Source organism: Triticum urartu, chromosome 5, assembly GCF_003073215.2.
Source record: "Triticum urartu cultivar G1812 chromosome 5, Tu2.1, whole genome shotgun sequence".
NCBI classification, from domain to species: Eukaryota; Viridiplantae; Streptophyta; class Magnoliopsida; order Poales; family Poaceae; genus Triticum; species Triticum urartu.
In genome coordinates, this window is record NC_053026.1 from 297,239,112 (window position 1) to 297,259,750 (window position 20,639).

Consider the following 20,639-nt stretch of genomic DNA (forward strand, 5'->3'; position numbering starts at 1 on the left):
GATTCACACCAATTACTCATCAAATCACACGCAATACAAGGGATGCATTAAGATCCAAGATCAGCAAGGAAAATAAAGATACAAGGTAGTTCATCCAAATCTCTAGGAGAGATGGGTCTTTAATTCCATAGAGGAATCTTCCCCTAAGGGCCTTGGCAATCATAGATGGTCACTACTGAAATCAAGATCTTTGCCGTCAGCCAGCTATTTGCCATCAGCTACAGGAAAGCTGACAGCAAAGATAATGTTTGTCGTCAGCCAGCTCTTTGCCTTCAGCTAGCGGACGACATAGCAGCTTTGCCGTCCGCTAGCAGACAGCAAAGAGGGAGGGTGGTCCACTAGCGAGAACCACCTAATGGCCACTTTCTTTGTCGTCTGCTAGCTGACGGCAAAGAAAGTGGCCAACCTAACGTCCGTTAGCTAAGGCTCTTTACAGTCTGCTAGCAGACGGCTGTCGGTGTCAAAACCGGCCAATCTCGGGTAGGGGGTCCCGAACTATGCGTCTGAGGATCGAAGGTAACAGGAGACAAGGGGGACACGATGTTTACCCAGGTTCGGGCCCTCTTAATGGAGGTAAAACCCTACGTCCTGCTTGATTGTATTTGATGAGTATAGGGGTTACAAGAGTTGATCTACCTCGAAATCGTAATGGCTAAACCCTAGATGTCTAGCCTATATGAATTTTGATAGCCTCTATGGACTAACCCCTTCAGTTTATATAGATACCGGAGAGGCCTAGGATTGTACAGAGTCGGTTTACAGAGAAAGGAAACTATGCATCCGGACGCCAAACTTGCCATCCACAGAAAGGAGAGTCCCATCCAGGCACGGGGGAAGGCCTTCTACCTTGTATCTTCACGGCCCATCAGTCCGGCTCACAACACATGGCCGGACTCTCGAGGACCCCTTAGTCCAGGACTCCCTCAGTAGCCCCTAAACCAGTCTTCAATGGCGATGTGTTCGGCTCACAGATTGTCTTCGGCATTGCAAGGCGGGTTCCTTCTCCGCATACTTCAAAGTAGTCTTCTGAGCAAGAGAACTGTATCCGGCTCTGTATAATAGTTACAACCCTCAACCACAAGGGTACAATACTTAATCAAAATAAGGTATGTCTACTGACAGCTTTTCGGCTAAACGTTACGTCTGGCCTTTTTATTATTTTGAACTTTTTTTGGCCTCCCGTTTCGTGTTTTGAGGCACAGCCTCCATTGACACGTCTTGTCAAAACAGAGCTCGTGTCCCCTTATTGTGGGATTTTCATCAATACGGGTTTGGGTAATTCAACCGTGCCATTCGCACGACCCCTTGGGAATAGGCAAGTTTTAAGGCTCGTGGGGGTGCTTGATATTCACTGCCTATATAAGCGGATAAAGATCCATCTTTTTACCACACGCCTTCTTCCTTCCTCAGCCTTCCCATCCTCGAGCTCCAGCACCCAAGCTTCAATCTTTCCCACCGCCCAACCTCTCCAGCCATGTCCGGATCTGGCTCACAGGGCAAGTGGATGGCCTCCGCCGTCACGGAGAAGGACGTCAAGGAGCTCCGGGAGGCGAGGTACTTGACCGCGGAAATCGCACATAGACTCCCCGCCAAAGAGCAGGTCATCCCCACTCCAGAACCCGGCGAGAGGGTTGTGTTCATCCCTCACTTTCTCCGTGGGTTAGGGTTTCCCCTCCACCCCTTCGTCCGTGGCTTGATGTTCTACTATGGGCTAGATTTCCAGGATCTAGCCCCGAATTCATTCCTCCACATCTCGGTGTTCATCGTCATATGCGAGGAGCTACTCCGCATCCCCCCACACTTCGGCCTCTGGCTAAAAGTCTTTAATGTGAAGCCAAAGGTGGTCGATGGGTAGCATGCGGACTGCGGCGGCGCCATGATGAGCAAACTCCCCAACACCACTTGGCCCAAAGGAGCCTTCGTGGAGACCGTGAAGGTTTGGCAACAGGAGTGGTTCTACATCACCGAATCCCGCGATACCAAATGGGCGGCCGCTCCTGAATTTAGATCTGGGCCCCCCATGCGGCTCGCGTCATGGAACAACAAGGGTCTGGACTGGGGGTCGACCGACGAAGTGATGATGCTACAAAAGCGCATCAAGAGTATGATAAACAGAACACCTGTCTCACCGACGTGATTCAGGTGATGCTCTTCCGCCAGATCCCCCATGCCAACGCCGGCCTCTCCGCATGTGGGAGTTCAACCCGAAGGCCCCCGGACCCTGCAACGCTTCTTCGGCACAACGCACGAAGAGATCTGGAAACTGCTTTTCAAGGCCCGGAAGACATGGCCGGAGAAGACCGAAGACATCGGTCTTGACAGCGCGAATCCGGCTACTGAGGTGAGCATTTTACTTCTGAACATAATTTCGGTCCATAAGTCAAAGGGTATACTGAGATGCCCCTTCCTCATTTAGGGCTGGACAGCGAAGGCGGAGCAGATCAGGTGTCCGGCGCCGCTACCCGAAAATCCAGCCACTCCTCTGTTAACGAGGATGCTGGTTCCGACGCCTTATCAGGCACCGAGAAGAAGACCAAGAAGAAGATCAAGGAGGCCAGGGGTGGCCTCCGCCGTAAAGGCACTTCAGACACTATGTCCGGAGAAACCGAGGCTCCCTTCTCCCATGAGGGAGATGAAGACGAAGAGGAGGAGGAGGCCGAAAATGATTCTCCCCTTAAGGGGAGGAAGAAGAAAAGGTCGGCCTCCGTAGACCCAGAGGCGAAGGCGTCCAAGAGGGGGAAGATATCCCTCTCGGATGACTCGGATTCGGATGCCGAAGCCATCCCTGAGTGGCGCCCCAGGTCGAAGCCCATGGCTGCATCATAAGTATCCAAGGATACTATACATATATCCGGCTTTTATGATTGTAGTTCTAACACATTGTATTGTGTGCTTCGGTCCGGCCCGCGATCTCCCCCAATTATCATCATCTTCTGGGAACTCGCTAGAGCCGGGGATGGTGGAGAGCGAGATGCCTCCGTGAGCCTCTCCGCCAACCGCTACGGATGACACCGAAGTGTTATCCCTAAGAGCCTCTCCGGTCCATGGAGAGGTGCGGGAGGCCGCCAAGACGGCACCAGAGGGTAACACCTCGGCTGCCGAGAACATGGGGGAACCAACCCCCATGGAGATTGATGGCGGGGGCCATGACCAATCTGGCCCTCAGCCGAACACCATTCCGGAGACCCACATGGCTTCGGAATCGAGCGAGCAACCCCCGTTGAAGGAGGGGGGAGCATCGACTCCACCGGCGACCTCCACTAATCCGGAGGCGCTGAATTCTCTGGTGGACGCACTACAATGTGCTTCCGTCGTGGAGGAGCATCGTACCCTTATGGGTACGGTGGTTGAGAAGGTTCATTCCGCCAAAAGCGGGCTGAACGAAGCCTTCACCAGCCTATTAACAGGCTTTAAGGTATGCGATGTAATACTCTTAGCCGCTTTGCATATGCAAAAAATATGCCTGTGTATAGATAGTAGCCCCTAAGACTATGTTCGACTTTTGATAAAAAAAAGGCCGAACAAGGGATCAAGTAATACTTGCAGGAGATAACATACTTGTCTATTTTGATAAACAGGCTTCACCGTTAGCGGCGACCGCCCAGGCCGCTGAAGTTTCTGAACTCAAGCGGAAGCTGAAGCTGGCCGATGATGACCTCGACCCCATTAACAAGTGGTTCAATGAGGCACAAGGTATGGTTTTTGAAAGGGTTGTTTATACGATTGAAATTATATGTGAATGCGGAGTTTAAAGTCACACACTTTGTCATGTATATGACTGTAGGTAGTGCAACCGAGGTCGAGACCCTTAAGGGCGCCCTGTCGCAAGCCAAAGAGCAGGCGAGGGTCAGCAAAGCGGCCACTGATAGAGCGGCTGCAGACTTAAAGGCCGAGTAGGCCACCCGCCGCCAGTATGAGGAGAGGGTGACCGAAGTCGAGCAAGAGCTCAAGGACGAAGGCAATTGCACCAGTATTGTCACAAAAGATTTTCATTGGACCCGATGCACTAGGTATGACACCTAGATCGGATATGAACTCCTTCATCCAGACTCCTTCGTTCGCTGCTTCCGAAGCAGCTATGTACTCCGCTTCAGATGTAGATCCCGCTACGACGCTTTGTTTAGAACTGCACCAACTGACAGCTCCATCGTTTAAAGTAAACACGTATCCAGTTTGCGATTTAGAATCGTTCGGATCAGTGTCAAAGCTTGCATCAACGTAACCTCTTACGGTGAGCTCTTTTTCACCTCCATATACGAGAAACATATCCTTAGTCCTTTTCAGGTATTTCAGGATGTTCTTGACTGCTGTCCAGTGATCCACTCCTGGATTACTTTGGTACCTCCCTGCTAAACTTATAGCAAGGCACACATCAGGTCTGGTACACAGCATTGCATACATGATAGAGCCTATGGCTGAAGCATAGGGAACATCTTTCATTTTTCTCTATCTTCTGCAGTGGTCGGGCATTGAGTCTGACTCAACTTCACACCTTGTAACACAGGCAAGAACCCTTTCTTTGCTTGATCCATTTTGAACTTCTTCAAAATCTTGTCAAGGTATGTGCTTTGTGAAAGTCCAATTAAGCGTCTTGATCTATCTCTATAGATCTTTATGCCTAATATGTAAGCAGCTTCACCGAGGTCTTTCATTGAAAAACTCTTATTCAAGTATCCCTTTATGCTATCCAGAAATTCTATATCATTTCCAATCAGTAATATGTCATCCACATATAATATCAGAAATGCTACAGAGTTCCCACTCACTTTCTTGTAAATACAGGCTTCTCCGAAAGTCTGTATAAAACCAAATGCTTTGATCACACTATCAAAGCGTTTATTCCAACTCCGAGAGGCTTGCACCAGTCCATAAATGGATCGCTGGAGCTTGCACACTTTGTTAGCTCCCTTTGGATCGACAAAACCTTCCGGTTGCATCATATACAACTCTTCTTCCAGAAATCCATTCAAGAATGCAGTTTTGACATCCATCTGCCAAATTTCATAATCATAAAATGCGGCTATCGCTAACATGATTCGGACAGACTTAAGCATCGCTACGGGTGAGAAGGTCTCATTGTAGTCAACCCCTTGAACTTGTCGAAAACCTTTTGCGACAAGTCGAGCTTTGTAGACAGTAATATTACCGTCAGTGTCAATCTTCTTCTTGAAGATCCATTTATTCTCAATTGCTTGCCGATCAACGCGCAAGTCAACCAAAGTCCATACTTTGTTCTCATACATGGATCCCATCTCAGATTTCATGGCTTCAAGCCATTTTGCGGAATCTGGGCTCACCATCGCTTCTTCATAGTTCGTAGGTTCATCATGATCTAGTAGCATGACTTCCAGAACAGGATTACCGTACCACTCTGGTGCGGATCTCGCTCTGGTTGATCTACGAGGTTCAGTAGTATCTTGTCTTGAAGTTTCATGATCATCATCATTAACTTCCTCACTAATTGGTATAGGCGTCGCAGAAACAGTTTTCTGTGATGTACTACTTTCCAATAAGGGAGCAGGTACAGTTACCTCGTCAAGTTCTACTTTCCTCCCACTCACTTCTTTCGAGAGAAACTCCTTCTCTAGAAAGGATCCATTCTTAGCAACGAATGTCTTGCCTTCGGATCTGTGATAGAAGGTGTACCCAACAGTCTCCTTTGGGTATCCTATGAAGACACATTTCTCCGATTTGGGTTCGAGCTTATCAGGTTGAAGCTTTTTCACATAAGCATCGCAGCCCCAAACTTTAAGAAACGGCAACTTTGGTTTCTTGCCAAACCACAGTTCATAAGGCGTCGTCTCAACGGATTTTGATGGTGCCCTATTTAACGTGAATGCGGCCGTCTCTAAAGCATAACCCCAAAACGATAGCGGTAAATCAGTAAGAGACATCATAGATCGCACCATATCCAGTAAAGTACGATTACGACGTTCGGACACACCATTACGCTGTGGTGTTCCGGGTGACGTGAGTTGCGAAACTATTCCACAATTTTTCAAATGTACACCAAATTCGTAACTCAAATATTCTCCTCCATGATCAGATCGTAGAAATTTTATTTTCTTGTTACGATGATTTTCAACTTCACTCTGAAATTCTTTGAACTTTTCAAATGTCTCAGACTTATGTTTCATTAAGTAGATATACCCATATCTGCTTAAGTCATCTGTGAAGGTGAGAAAATAACAATATCCGCCACGAGCCTCAATATTCATCGGACCACATACATCGGTATGTATGATTTCCAACAAATTTGTTGCTCTCTCCATAGTACTGGAGAATGGTGTTTTAGTCATCTTGCCCATGAGGCACGGTTCGCAAGTACCAAGTGATTCATAATTGAAAGTGCGTTATATCGACTAGAGGGGGGGGTGAATAGGCGATTTTTATGAAAGTCTTCAAAACTTGGAAGTTATGAAGACAAACAGTGAAGATTATGCCTATTACTATGCAGCGGAAGTTAGATTACACTAGGCAAACCATGGTCAAGTATTCAATATAGTGAAGGCACAGTGACAAACAGCTTCAGTGTAATAAGGATCAGGTGGGAAGAAGTTATGAAGCCAAACAACTCATACAGTCACGTTGTGAAGACAAAAGATAGAGCAAGCATGCAATGGCTTCACAATGTGCAATAGTAAGAAGAGTAAGTGAAGAAGAAACCAGTGACTCGTTGAAGACAATGATATGTTGGACCAGTTCTAGTTGCTGTGACAACTGTACGTCTGGTTGGAGCGGCTAGGTATTTAAACCTTAGGACACACAGTCCCGGACACCCAGTCCTGAACACACAGTTCAGGACACCCAGTCCTCACCGTATTCTCCTTGAGCTAAGGTCACTTAGTCCTCGCCCAATCACTCTGGTAAGTCTTCAAGGTAGACTCCCAAACCTTCACAGACTTCGTTCACTGGCAATCCACAATGTCTCTTGGATGCTCTGAACGCGACGCCTAACCGTCTGGAGGATTCACAGTCCTCAAGTGTAATAAGTCTTCAGATCACACAGACAAGAAGACTTAAGTGATGCCCAATTTACTCTGGCTCTGGGTGGTTAGGGCTTTTCTCCTCACTAGGAATTTTATCTCAAAGGCTTCGAGGTGGGTTGCTCTCAAACGACAAAAGCCGTGCACTGAAATCTGAGCAGCCAACCGTTTATGGTTGTGGGGGTGGGCTATTTATAGCCACTTGGCAACCCGACCTCATTTGTCCGAAATGACCCTGGGTCACTAAGGAACTGACACGTGTCTCAACGGTCAGATTTTGAACTCTCATGGCAACTTTACTTGGGCTACAAGCAAAGCTGACTTGTCCGGCTCTGGACAAGATTTGCTCTCATTGTCTTCACTCGAAGACATAGGTTTTTGATTTAGGCATCACTTCAGTCATTCTGACTTGTTCTCCTGGACCCCACTTAACAGTACGGTGGTTCCTATGACTCAACACAAAATAAAAGGAACTACAAAAGATCTAAGCCTTCGAGTTTCCATAAGCTTCATAGGGAGTCTTCTCATGTCATTGTCTTCAATATGAATATCTTCATAAACCACCATTGTCTTCAATGTCTTCGTACATTTTTAGGGGTCATCTCTGGTAGTGAAACCGAATCAATGAGGGACTTCTACCTGTGTTATCCTGCAATTCTCACAAACACATTAGTCCCTCAACTAGGTTTGTCGTCAATACTCCAAAACCAACTAGGGGTGGCACTAGATGCACTTACAATCTCCCCCTTTTTGGTGATTGATGACAAACTAGTTGAAGATTTCAACGGGGAATATAATTTGTGAAATTGTAAAGGGATTGTCTTCATAAGTTGCAAGGGCTCCCCCTGAAGATGTGCATATAATTAATTAGCTTCTTGAATGCAAATGCACATGGCAGGTTGTACTTGTGGAGATCCACTTCAACTTATGATGACAATCCACTATGCATGTAAGAATATACGAAGATAATGACATGCGTAATGGAAAATGGACGTCTGCAGAGTGATCTAAGTGCGGAATTTATCGTCGCACATGCGGAATTTATCTTCGCATGACAGAGTGACAAACAGGTAGTAGACGGCCATCGAGTCTAAGTGTTACAACTCAAAGAGGCAAATGTAGCAGAACGGGAGTTGTAAGCACGAAGCAAAATGTAGCAAAATATAAAGGCACCCACCCATATTGACCCACTTGAAGACTTTAAACATCATATGCTTCTCCCCTTTTGTCAGTCATGACCAAAAAGGTTTGAAGACATAGAGTTTTCTACGCGTTCCCAGGCGCAGCAGGGGCGGTGGAGTTTGGTGGCGGTGCAGACGAGCTTGGTGCAGATTCGACGCGCGTTGAAGCAGGTGGAGATGATGTTGCGTCGTCTTCTTCTTCAATAATCCGGGCAGACACGGTGGCAGCAGAAGAAGAGAACTCCGACTCTTCAAGTGATGGTGTGCTTCGCATCACAGCTCTTCTTGGAGGCGTGGAGTCAAATTTGAAGCTCTCTTTGAAGCCATCCTCTTGCAGTTCAGCTTCAGTGCACATCATGGTGAGGCCTTTCCAAGTGCGGCGACAGGTCTCGTGTGCGACAAATGCATTCTTGGTTACCAGATTTCTGATGCGATTGACGTCTTGCATGATGCTTCTCATCTGCCTCTTGAGCCTGTCGTGATGCCTATCTTGCTTTTGGTGAAGAGCCACTAGAAGCTCTCGGTCATTGAGTGCACGAGCGCGCTTCTTGGGTCTCTTTGCAGCTGTGCTGTCAGTGGCTTCAGTTGATGCAGGGGCACGTGTGGTGCCAGCCATTGGATACACTCGGGAGAGAGCTTCAACACCTTCAATATTTTGAGTGAAGCTCTGGTGTTCTGCATTCTGAAGACTTAATGGTTGCTTGGCAGGCTCTGGATATATTGCTTCAGCAGATGTGTCCACATCTGGCAAAAATATCCTATGGTTGCGGGCTGAGGGTTGATAGGAGATTGCAGAGTGAAGCTTGATCAGCCTCATAACCCAAGGAGCATAGAACTTCAATCCAAACAATTCTGAGGCAGATGCTGCGAGTTGACGGATGAAGAGATCCTGTGCATTGAAGCATTTGCCATGAAGAATGCAGAAGATGAGAGTCTTCATTGCACCTTCAATCGTTGCATATCGAGAGTGTCCCTTAACGGGCCAGAGAGTCCGCCTTATGATGTGATATATTGTTCTGGGCAGGTACTCTAAGTCTTCAACGAAGAACTTAGTTGGATAGGGTGCATTAGGAGACAATGGCTTCATCATTGAGAGCATTTGACTCATATCTGGCTCAGGACGCTGAAATATGCTCTCAATTGCTTCAGCATGGAGTTGGCAGCCTTCTTCAAAGAATTCGCCAGGAGTGGGAAGGCCGGTAAGCTCAATGATGTCGAAAGCATTAGCTTCATGATGGACATTGCCGGTCATCCACTCCAGGACCCATGTCTTCGGATCTCTGTTGTAGCCTTTGATATGCAGGGTGGCATAGAATTGAAGCAGAAGCTCTTCGTTCCAGTGCTCTTCATCGGTGATGAACGGCAGCAGACCCACTTGCTTGAAGCAATCTAGTGCTTCTTCCAGACCGGGCAGACCAGCAACAGCTTCAACCTCAAGGCGCTTGTGAGGGAAGATGCGACCTTGGTTGTATAAGATGCACGAATAATAGCTGCGCTGTGAATAGCTCCAGAACCTGTCTGATACAATCCTTTCCCTTAAATAGGGGTTCTTGGAGCTATCGAAGAATGAGTTGTCTGCCCTGAAGCTATTGATGTTGAAGGAGCCAGGAGCTGATGCAGGACCTGGGAACCTTGGCAGTCGTGGGATCGGCTTCTGGACCTGGGGCCTGTGCGCTATATGATAGTTGAATTGGGGACCGGCAGCAGACTCAGGCACAGAAGGTTCAGGAGCAGTAGCTTCAGTGTCTTCTGAAGCTGTTGTTGGGGAGGGCTCCACATTTGCTTCGGCGTTGTTTGTGGTAGCCTCAACATTTGCAGCCTCCAGACGTGTAGTGGGAGGGACGAACTCAGGCACGTTCTCCTTGAGAACTGCTTCTTGTTGGTGCGGGGGAGTTGGAGCTTGTGGTATTTCTGCATGCTCTTCGGCTGATGCAGCCGGAATGTCGTCAGCAGCCTGAGCCCTTGGCCCTTTGCGAAGCCTACGGAATGTTGCAGTGGGCTGGGGCTCATTATCTTCCTCCTGTGGGCGATCTGCCCACGATGCATCTTGTGTGATTGGCGTCAATGGACGACCAATGCTGATCAGTTTGCTTGTCTCAAGCTGAGGAAGGGCTGCATCACCTTGGACATTGTCTTGGAGACCAATGTCTTCAGCAGCGTTGGGGTCGGCTGCTGGAATGTCTTCAGCGTGCAGAGCCTCTATGAAAGCAGGCTCATGCACTGTTAACTGACGATCTGCGTCAAGATAGCGGACGGAGAGGGGTTCAACTATCAAGGGCTCTGTGGGAGCAGCCCGAGATTTCTTGGTCTTGCGCTTCTTGATGGTGGGGTCAGAAGGAGATGCTTCAGAGTGTTTCCTCTTCCTAGCTTCAGCCTCTGCAGTCCGTGTCTTCTTGAGCTCTGAGGCAGTTGATCGACTCTTTGGCTTCGAGCCAGTCGTTGCAGTGGGGAAGACATTTGGAGCAGTTTCTGACCTTGGCGCCTCTGGTTCAGACACAGCAGGCTTCTTTTTCTTCTTCGCGGCCATCCTGGGGTCAATGCCGGGACGCCCAAGTGCCTTGCGCTTCTCGGCCTCATTGTAGGCCTGCACGCAGCGATCAGCCAGAGTCTTCATGCGCTCTCGCGAGCCTTGAGCTTCGGCACACGTCTTCAGAAAGTTCTCTTTCAGCTCGTGCATCATGATCTTGAAGTTTTTCACTTCTTGCACGCTGAGCTTGGCCACGTGCTTCTTGAACTGAGCCTTTTCAAAATCAATTTTCTGCTTCAGTTCAACAATGCGCTGGGCTATTGCAAGTTCTGAAGCAATTGCGCCTTGAAAGGCAACGCTGAGGCCTATGGGCAGCTGCAGATCGTTGAAGCTGATGTCCGGTGAGGCAAACCATTCATCGATGAAGTTGTGGATGATGGCGACATCAAACAGAGGCAGATTGTTGAAGATTTCAACCTCCTCCTTGCTCTTGATGAGCTGCTCAAGAGCATCATCTCCAAGATCTTCATCGCTTGATAGATCAATGGTTTCGCAGCGCAGAATGGCAGCAGCTGTGAGCTCTTTGCCTATGTGTGTGTGAGGCTTCTTGGCTTCTTGGGGCTTGGAGACGCGGGATACGTCTTCTGACTGCACACTGACTTCAGGAGGTGCAGTTTTCAATGGCTTCACTCTTGAGATTTTGGGAGAAGCGGCTGGCTTTGAAGCTTTTGACTTTTTCTAGTTTGGCCTCGGCGCAGCAGGGGCGTCATCAGACTCAGTATCTGCTGGAGGGTCATTCACGGCAGTCCCTTGGACTAGGATGCGGGTGATGAGGCTTGCAAGATTGGCATATGGCCCGATGATATTGGGATCGGCGTCGCGTGTGCCATCTGCCCTTGGTTCAGAGGGACCAGGGTTGAAGTCTAATCCCAGCTTCTTCTTGTTTTGCTTTGCAGAGTTCTGAGCAAATTGGAAGTTGCGCTTGAACAGATTGTCATCGCGACACCAGAGAAGTGATGACGGATGTGCTTCAGCTGGCTATGGTCCTCTCACCATGCATGGATAGAAGCCTTGAGCAATGGCTTCGTCTCTGGACCTGGGTACGAGATTTTTGTATAATACGTCTCCCCACGGTCTCCTGATGGCGCACTTTTCGGCATACTCCTGAGTGACGAAGCGGTATTGAAACCATTGCTCTGCCCAATATCTTCGAATCCATTGGATTCGTGTCTTGCGCTGACCATAGCTTTCTTCAGGATCAGTTTTGTACATCTCTGCCAATTCATCAGGCAGATCTTTGGACGTTCCACCCCGTCTCTGTCTGCCTCCCTTCCTTGCTGCTGTTTCTGAAGCCATGAATCTTAACTTGGAAGGCTTCAAGATGTTCAAAGTCTTCAAAGGCTTCCTTTTGCTTGACCAACAAGAACTGGCTTCAGGAGAGTTGATGTGATGCTGCAAGTACTCTTCAAATGAATGCAGACTATGAGAACCGAAGGATTCTCCCATGGACATGTACCTGTGACAGCATTAAGGTGCGAGGGAAGGGGAAGAGGTCATATGCATTCTCAGAAGATTTTGAAGATAAATTGGTTTAGAAGACATTGACCTCATCGTGCGAAGACATTCACTTATAGATAAGAAGTTGGTTCCAGATTTGTACGAACCCATAGATCAGTACAAGTGAGGAATCTAACTACTTTATGAAGCACAAGTGAATATACTAGGCATGTTATGAGATGCAGACTGAGAGAGATGTAACTTGTGTGAGCAGAAACTTCTTATGGCAGAAAGTGACTGAACTATAGGATCAAGAGAGGCTATAAAAAGAAGTTTTTATTTACCACACTGGAACTGCTAGACGGAAGGAAGTTGATGCCGAGCAGTTCAGTCCTCCGTGCCCTAACTTGGCGACGGAAAACACCTACGGCGACGGCGGAGAGGACGATGTACGCGGTCGGCGTGAGGACGGCGTTGGAGAGGTTGCGGCAGCGAAGCGCTTCGTCTCCGGCGTCGTCGAGTGCTAGCGGTGGCGCTAGGGTTCATGCGAGGATGGAAGAAGGAGATAATGACCGCGGTAAGTGTGAGTTTATAGACTCAGAGGCGGCACTGTGCTATTACGCAGGTGCCCCTGGCGGTTCGCATTTGAGGCACGCGTCGCCAGTTAGCGGAAGTTTGGGATTTGTTCCACGACCGACGCACGCCTAAATTGTCGGGCGGTCGTTCCTGCTTCTCCGGATCTTATGTGGAGGAATGAGCATTAAAAACGGACTTTTGTGGTTGTCTCTATGTCTTCAGCTGACAAGGACACAGTGAAGACATTCGACAGTTTCAACAGAATGCATATGACTTGGAGAGATAGAGTTTGAGATAGAAAGCATAGAGAGGTTAGGGTCCGATCACATTCACTTAGTTCAAAAGATTCAACCAAGAAGATATAGCTATAAGTGAATGCTGTAGAGGACAGAACACTTTGAGCATATATATATATAATCATTGTAGTGAAGATAATCATGAAGACATGTTAAGTTCGAAGCCAAACCAATGTGAAGATATTGCAAGGTAACGCCAAGAGTTAAACACTTCAAAATGGAACATTTGGTGGTGGCGTTACCCGCCGTATAGGAAGTATTAGACCCAGACACGGCGCACAATTATCGTGGCGCTCCGAAGTCAAATTCCACATTGATGTATTCACACTTGGAATGTATGTCTTCATTGATTGAAGATATACTTTACTTTGTGTGTTGCACATCTAAGTCATCAATATGCATAAGTGTTAGGATGTGTGCCTGATCACAGGGCATTTGAGGATTCCAGGATATTTAGCTCACACCGTAACTTGCAAAACCTCTTCTCATCCAAGGGCTTGGTGAAGATATCTGCCAATTGTTCTTCAGTGTTGACGTGTATGATATCAATGTCTTCCTTCACAACATGATCTCTGAGAAAGTGATGACGAATTTCAATGTGCTTTGTCTTCGAGTGCTGAACTGGGTTGTTGGCAATCTTGATGGCGCTTTCGTTGTCGCAGTAAAGTGGCACTTGCTTCAGATGAATGCCATAATCCTTGAGTGTTTGCTTCATCCACAGAAGCTGAGTGCAGCAAGATCCAGCAGCAATGTATTCAGATTCAGCAGTGGAGAGAGATACACAGTTCTACTTCTTTGAAGACCAACATACAAGTGATCATCCCAGAAAGTGACATGTGCCTGATGTAGACTTGCGATCAACTTTGTCACCAGCATAATCAGCATCCGAAAATCCAACCAAGTCAAACTCTGAGCCCTTTGGATACCATAGTCCTAGAGTTGGGGTGTGAGCCAAATATCGAAGAATTCGCTTCACAGCTAAGTGATGCAACTCCTTTGGTGCCGCTTGAAATCGAGCACACATGCAAACACTAAGCATGATATCTGGCCTAGATGCACATAAATAAAGCAAAGACCCAATCATGGAGCGGTATACCTTTTGATCGAACTCTTTACCATTGTCGTCAGGACCTAGATGATGTTTGGCTGGCATCGGTGTTGTGAAGCCTTTGCAGTCTTGCATACCGAACTTCTTCAGGCAATCTTTGAGATACTTCTCTTGAGATATGAAGATGCCATTGCGCTGTTGTCGTATTTGAAGACCAAGGAAGAACTTCAGCTCCCCCATCATGGACATTCGATATTGCTCTTGCATCATATATTCAAACTCTTCACTGTACTTCTGATTGGTGCAGCCGAAGATAATGTCATCCACATATATTTGGCACACAAACAGTTCACCATCATATGTCTTCGTGAAAAGAGTGGGATCCAGGGAACCAGGTATGAAGCCTTTGCTCTTCAGAAAGTACTTGAGTGTATCATACCAGGCCCTAGGGGCTTGTTTGAGGCCATATAGTGCCTTGTTGAGCTTGTATACCATATCAGGATGTTTTGGATTTTCAAAGCCAGGTGGTTGTGTAACATACACTTCTTCTTCAATCTTGCCATTGAGAAAGGCACTTTTCACATCCATTTGATATAGAAGTATGTTATGATGATTTGCATAGGCCAGCAGTATGCGTATGGCTTCAAGCCTTGCCACAGGAGCAAAAGTTTCATCGAAGTCAATGCCCTCCACTTGAGTATATCCTTGAGCAACAAGACGAGCTTTGTTTCTGACAACTTGACCATGCTCATCTTGCTTGTTGCGGTATATCCATTTGGTACCTATTATGTTGTGCTTCTGTGGATCAGGACGCTTAACCAGTTCCCATACATTATTCAGCTCAAACTGTTGAAGCTCTTCTTGCATAGCTTGAATCCATTCAGGTTCCATGAAGGCTTCTTCAACTTTCTTGGGTTCTGATATTGAGACAAATGCAAAATGCCCACAGAAGTTTGCTAGCTGAGTTGCCCTTGAACGAGTGAGTGGACCAGGTGCATTGATGCTGTCAAGTATTCTGTCAATCTGCACTTCATTTGCAACACGAGGATGTATAGGGCGAAGACTTTGCTCTTGCTGATCTGCGTTGTTGTTTGGAGGAATGTCTTCATGCTGAGCATTGTCTTCATGTTGATCAGGTGCTGAGATGATGAGTTCTTCTTCAGGATGAGCTTCAGAAGGCATAATCTCTCCAGTTCCCATAAGCTTGATTGATTCACTAGCTGGGACTTCATCTAGCACATTTGGCAATTGCTCTCTTTGTGATCCATTGGTTTCATCGAACCGCACATCCACTGTTTCAACCACTTTGTAGTGGAAGAGATTGAAGACTCTGTAGGAGTGCGAATCCTTTCCATATCCAAGCATGAAGCCCTCATGAGCTTTTGGCGCAAACTTTGAGGTGTGGTGTGGGTCCTTGATCCAGCACTTTGCGCCAAATACTCTGAAGTAACTGACATTTGGCTTCTTGCCAGTTAGGAGTTCATAAGATATCTTGTTCAGAAGCTTGTGAAGATAAACACGATTGATTGTATGGCATGCAGTATCAATGGCTTCAGTCCAGAATTTTCTTGGAGTCTTGTATTCATCTAGCATTGTTCTGGCCATTTCAATAAGTGTTCTGTTCTTGCGTTCGACGACGCCATTCTGCTGTGGCGTGTACGGGGCTGAGAATTCATGTGTGATGCCCAAGGTATCAAGATATGTATCAAGGCCAGTGTTCTTGAATTCAGTGCCATTGTCACTTCTGATGTGCTTTAACTTGGCGCCAAAATTGTTCATAGCTCGATTGGCGAAGCGTCTGAAGACATCCCGCACTTCAGTCTTGTAAAGGATTATGTGTACCCAAGTATATCTAGAGTAATCATCAACAATGACGAAGCCATAGAGGCAAGCAGAAGTAGTAAAGGTTGAGTAGTGAGTGGGACCGAAAAGATCCATGTGGAGCAGTTCGAAGGGTTGTGTAGTAGTCATGATTGTCTTCGAAGGATGTTTTGCCCTTGTCATCTTCCCTGCTTCACAGGCACCGCATAAATGATCTTTCTTGAACTTGCCACCCTCGATGCCTATGACATGCTTCTTCTTCGCAAGGGTGTGCAGGTTCCTCATGCCAGCATGCCCAAGCCTCCGATCCCAAAGCCAGCATTCTGAAGCTTTTGCAAGAAGACATACTGCAAGTTGTGGTCCTGCTGAGAAATCTACCACGTACAAATCACCTTTCCGATACCCTTCAAACACTAGAGATTTGTCAGATTCCATTAGTACCAGGCAACGATATTTTCCAAACATTACGATCATATTCAAATCGCAAAGCATTGAGACAGACATTAAGTTGAAGCCAAGGGATTCAACAAGCATGACTTTATCCATGTGTTGATCCTTTGAGATTGCAACTCTACCTAGACCCAATACCTTACTTTTACCAGTGTCAGCAAATGTGATGTGGCTCTTGTCGGATGGACGTAATGTTGAGTCCATAAGAAGGCTTCTTTTGCCAGTCATGTGATTTGTACACCCACTGTCAATAATCCATTCTGAAGACTTTGAAGCCACTGGTGTCGTACCCTACAGTGCAGTTAGGGGGATAGGCTTCACGAAGGGTATTGTGAAGCATAAACATTTGACGAACCAGTGGGTTATGAAAACTTAGATCCAGATTAGGACTAATAGGGAGAGTAGCATGCGATTCAGGAACGAAGTACATAATGATGCCATTCGGGCATTTTATCTTGCGCCCTACAAGATTTTTAAGGTCCCCAGCAATAGCATCAGAAGATTTTGTTTTTCTGCTGGAGACCTTTCCCTGCAAAAGAGAGTTAAGCTTTCTTAACCACCCACATCTTCAAGGGTGGATTAGAAGCAATAAGTCTAAGTGCAGCATCTGAGAATTTTGGCTTTGAAGCCTTAGCAAACAGTCTAGCAGGTGGACAATAGTACTCATAAGAATAAGCAGAATAATTTTTGGTCATATGAACATGTCGGTTCGATGAACCGCTCTCATATTCATATGCCTGAGTACGGTTTCCCTGCAAAACATTTGCATTAGTGTGACTCAGGTGAGTCCTCAGATTGTATGAAGCCATTGGACCGTATGAAGCCTTTGGTCTGAGGTTTGTCTTCTTCAAGTGAGGTGTCATGAAGACATTCACAGGAAGATTTTCCAGACACTTTTTCGGAACCCAGATCTTCTTCATAGGCGGTCCATTCCTGCAGTTAGTACCAATGTACCTGGCAAACACTTCACCATTCTGATTCTTAAACAGTTTATAGTTTGCATCAAAGGATTCATCAATGATAATGGGGTTAGCACAAGTGAAGCCAGATAAGTTGGATGGATCTGCTGAAAGTTCCTTCGCAGCAACCCATGTGGTTTTGGGGTACTGCTCAGGTTTCCAGTAAGAGCCATCTGCATTGATTTTCCTCACAAATCCAACACTCTCTTTCCTAGGGTTTCGATTCAGGATCTGCTTCTTGAGGACATCACATAGTGTCTGATGTCCTTTAAGACTTTTGTACATCCCTGTTTCAAGCAATGTCTTCAACCTAGCATTCTCATCAGCAATAGCAGTGGTATCCTCAGCAGAGGGGTTAGTTACCACATCAACAGTTGAAGATATTGGAACAGTAGTAGCAGTGGAACATTCAGCAACAGAAGTAGCATTATCACGCTCAATGCATTTAAGACATGGTGGTTCAAATCCTTCTTGAGCGGGACTGATCTGTTCGGCGCGAAGTGACTTGTTTTCCTTTTGAAGATCTTCATGAGCCGCTCTCAATTTCTCAAGTTCTTGCTTCCTTTGAAGATAATCATAGGAAAGCTTTTCATGAGTTGTTGAGAGAGTATCAAGACGATCTTCAAGTTCCTGATACTTAACGTGAAGGTTTTTTATGTCTTCAATTAAGGATTCAGATCGAGTCATTTCAGCACCCAATAGATCATCGCTTCTGTCTAACAGTTTTTGAATATGTTCCATAGCTTTCTGTTGTTCAGTTGCAATTTTAGCAAGTGTTTTGTAGCTAGGTTTTGAATCACATTCAGAGTCATCGTCACTAGATGTTTCATAGCGAGTAGTGCATGTGTTTACCTTGGCACCGCATGCCATGAAGTAGTAGGTAGGAGTGGAGTCGTTCTTGTCATTTGCGTCGGTGTCGGTGATGCAGTCATTGTCTTCATGTTGAAGATGGACTTGGCGACATATGCTGTAGCCAGACTCGCAATGCCAGAATCAGACTCCTCCTCAGATTCCACCTCTGCCTCCTCAGATGCGGACTCCTCCTCTGAATCCATCTCCTTGCCAACAAATGCACGTGCCTTGCCAGATGAGCTCTTCTTGTGTGATGAAGACTTTGAAGAAGACTTGGAAGAAGACTTTGAGTATTTCTTCTTCTTCTTGTCATCAGAATCATATTCCTTGCTCTTCTTCTTCCTTCTATTCTCATTGTCCCACTGTGGACACTCAGAGATGAAGTGTCCAGTTTTCTTGCACTTGTGACATGTTTTCTTCTTGTAGTCATGAGCAGAAGCTTCATCATTCCTTGAGCTTGATCGTGAAGATTTTCTAAAGCCTTTCTTCTTGGTGAATTTTTGGAACTTCTTCACTAGCATTGCAAGTTCTCTTCCAATGTCTTCAGGATCATCAGAACTGCAGTCAGATTCTTCTTCAGATGAGGAAACAGCTTTTGCCTTCAAGGCACGAGTTCGCCCATAGTTTGGACCGTAGATATCTCTTTTCTCAGATAGCTGAAACTCATGTGTGTTGAGCCTCTCAAGTATGTCAGACGGATCGAGTGTCTTGAAATCAGGACGTTCTTGAATCATCAGGGCCAGAATGTCAAACGAACTATCAAGTGATCTCAGCAGCGTCTTGACGATTTCATGTTTGGTGATTTCAGTGGCGCCGAGGGCTTGAAGCTCATTTGTGATGTCAGTGAGTCTATCAAATGTGTGCTGGACATTCTCATTGTCATTTCGCTTGAAGCGGTTGAAGAGATTGCGAAGGACACTGATTCGTTGATCTCTCTAGGTTGAGATGCCTTCATTGACCTTGGAGAGCCAATCCCAAACCAGCTTGGATGTCTTCAAAGCACTCACACGGCCATACTGTCCTTTGGTCAGATGACCACAGATGATGTTCTTGGCAGTAGAGTCCAGTTGAGTGAACTTCTTGACATCAGCGGCAGTGACACCTTCTCCAGCCTTGGGAACGCCGTTCTCGACGACAAACCATAGGTCGACGTCAATGGCTTCAAGATGCATGCGCATCTTATTCTTCCAGTAGGGATATTCAGTTCCATCGAAGACGGGGCACGCAGCGGAGACTTTGATTATCCCTGCAGTCGACATAGCTAACACTCCAGGTGGTTAAACCGAATCACACAGAACAAGGGAGCACCTTGCTCTGATACCAATTGAAAGTGCGTTATATCGACTAGAGGGGGGGGTGAATAGGCGATTTTTATGAAAGTCTTCAAAACTTGGAAGTTATGAAGACAAACAGTGAAGATTATGCCTATTACTATGCAGCGGAAGTTAGATTACACTAGGCAAGCCATGGTCAAGTATTCAATATAGTGAAGGAACAGTGACAAATAGCTTCATTGTAATAAGGATCAGGTGGAAGAAGTTATGAAGCCAAACAACTCATACAGTCACGTTGTGAAGACAAAAGATAGAGCAAGCATGCAATGGCTTCACAATGTGCAACAGTAAGAAGAGTAAGTGAAGAAGAAACCAGTGACTCGTTGAAGACAATGATATGTTGGACCAGTTCCAGTTGCTGTGACAACTGTACGTCTGGTTGGAGCGGCTAGGGATTTAAACCTTAGGACACACAGTCCCGGACACCCAGTCCTGAACACACAGTTCAGGACACCCAGTCCTCACCGTATTCTCCTTGAGCTAAGGTCACTTAGTCCTCGCCCAATCACTCTGGTAAGTCTTCAAGGTAGACTCCCAAACCTTCACAGACTTCGTTCACTGGCAATCCACAATGTCTCTTGGATGCTCTGAACGCGACGCCTAACCGTCTGGAGGATTCACAGTCCTCAAGTGTAATAAGTCTTCAGATCACACAGACAAGAAGACTTAAGTGATGCCCAATTTACTCTGGCTCTGGGTGGTTAGGGCTTTTCTCCTCACTAGGAATTTTATCTCAAAGGCTTCGAGGTGGGTTGCTCTCAAACGACAAAAGCCGTGCACTGAAATCTGAGCAGCCAACCGTTTATGGTTGTGGGGGTGGCCTATTTATAGCCACTTGGCAACCCGACCTCATTTGTCCGAAATGACCCTGGGTCACTAAGGAACTGACACGTGTCTCAACGGTCAGATTTTGAACTCTCATGGCAACTTTACTTGGGCTACAAGCAAAGCTGACTTGTCCGGCTCTGGACAAGATTTGCTCTCATTTTCTTCACTCGAAGACATAGGTTTTTGATTTAGGCATCACTTCAGTCATTCTAACTTGTTCTCCTGGACCCCACTTAACAGTACGGTGGTTCCTATGACTCAACACAAAATAAAAGGAACTACGAAAGATCTAAGCCTTCAAGTTTCCATAAGCTTCATAGGGAGTCTTCTCATGTCATTGTCTT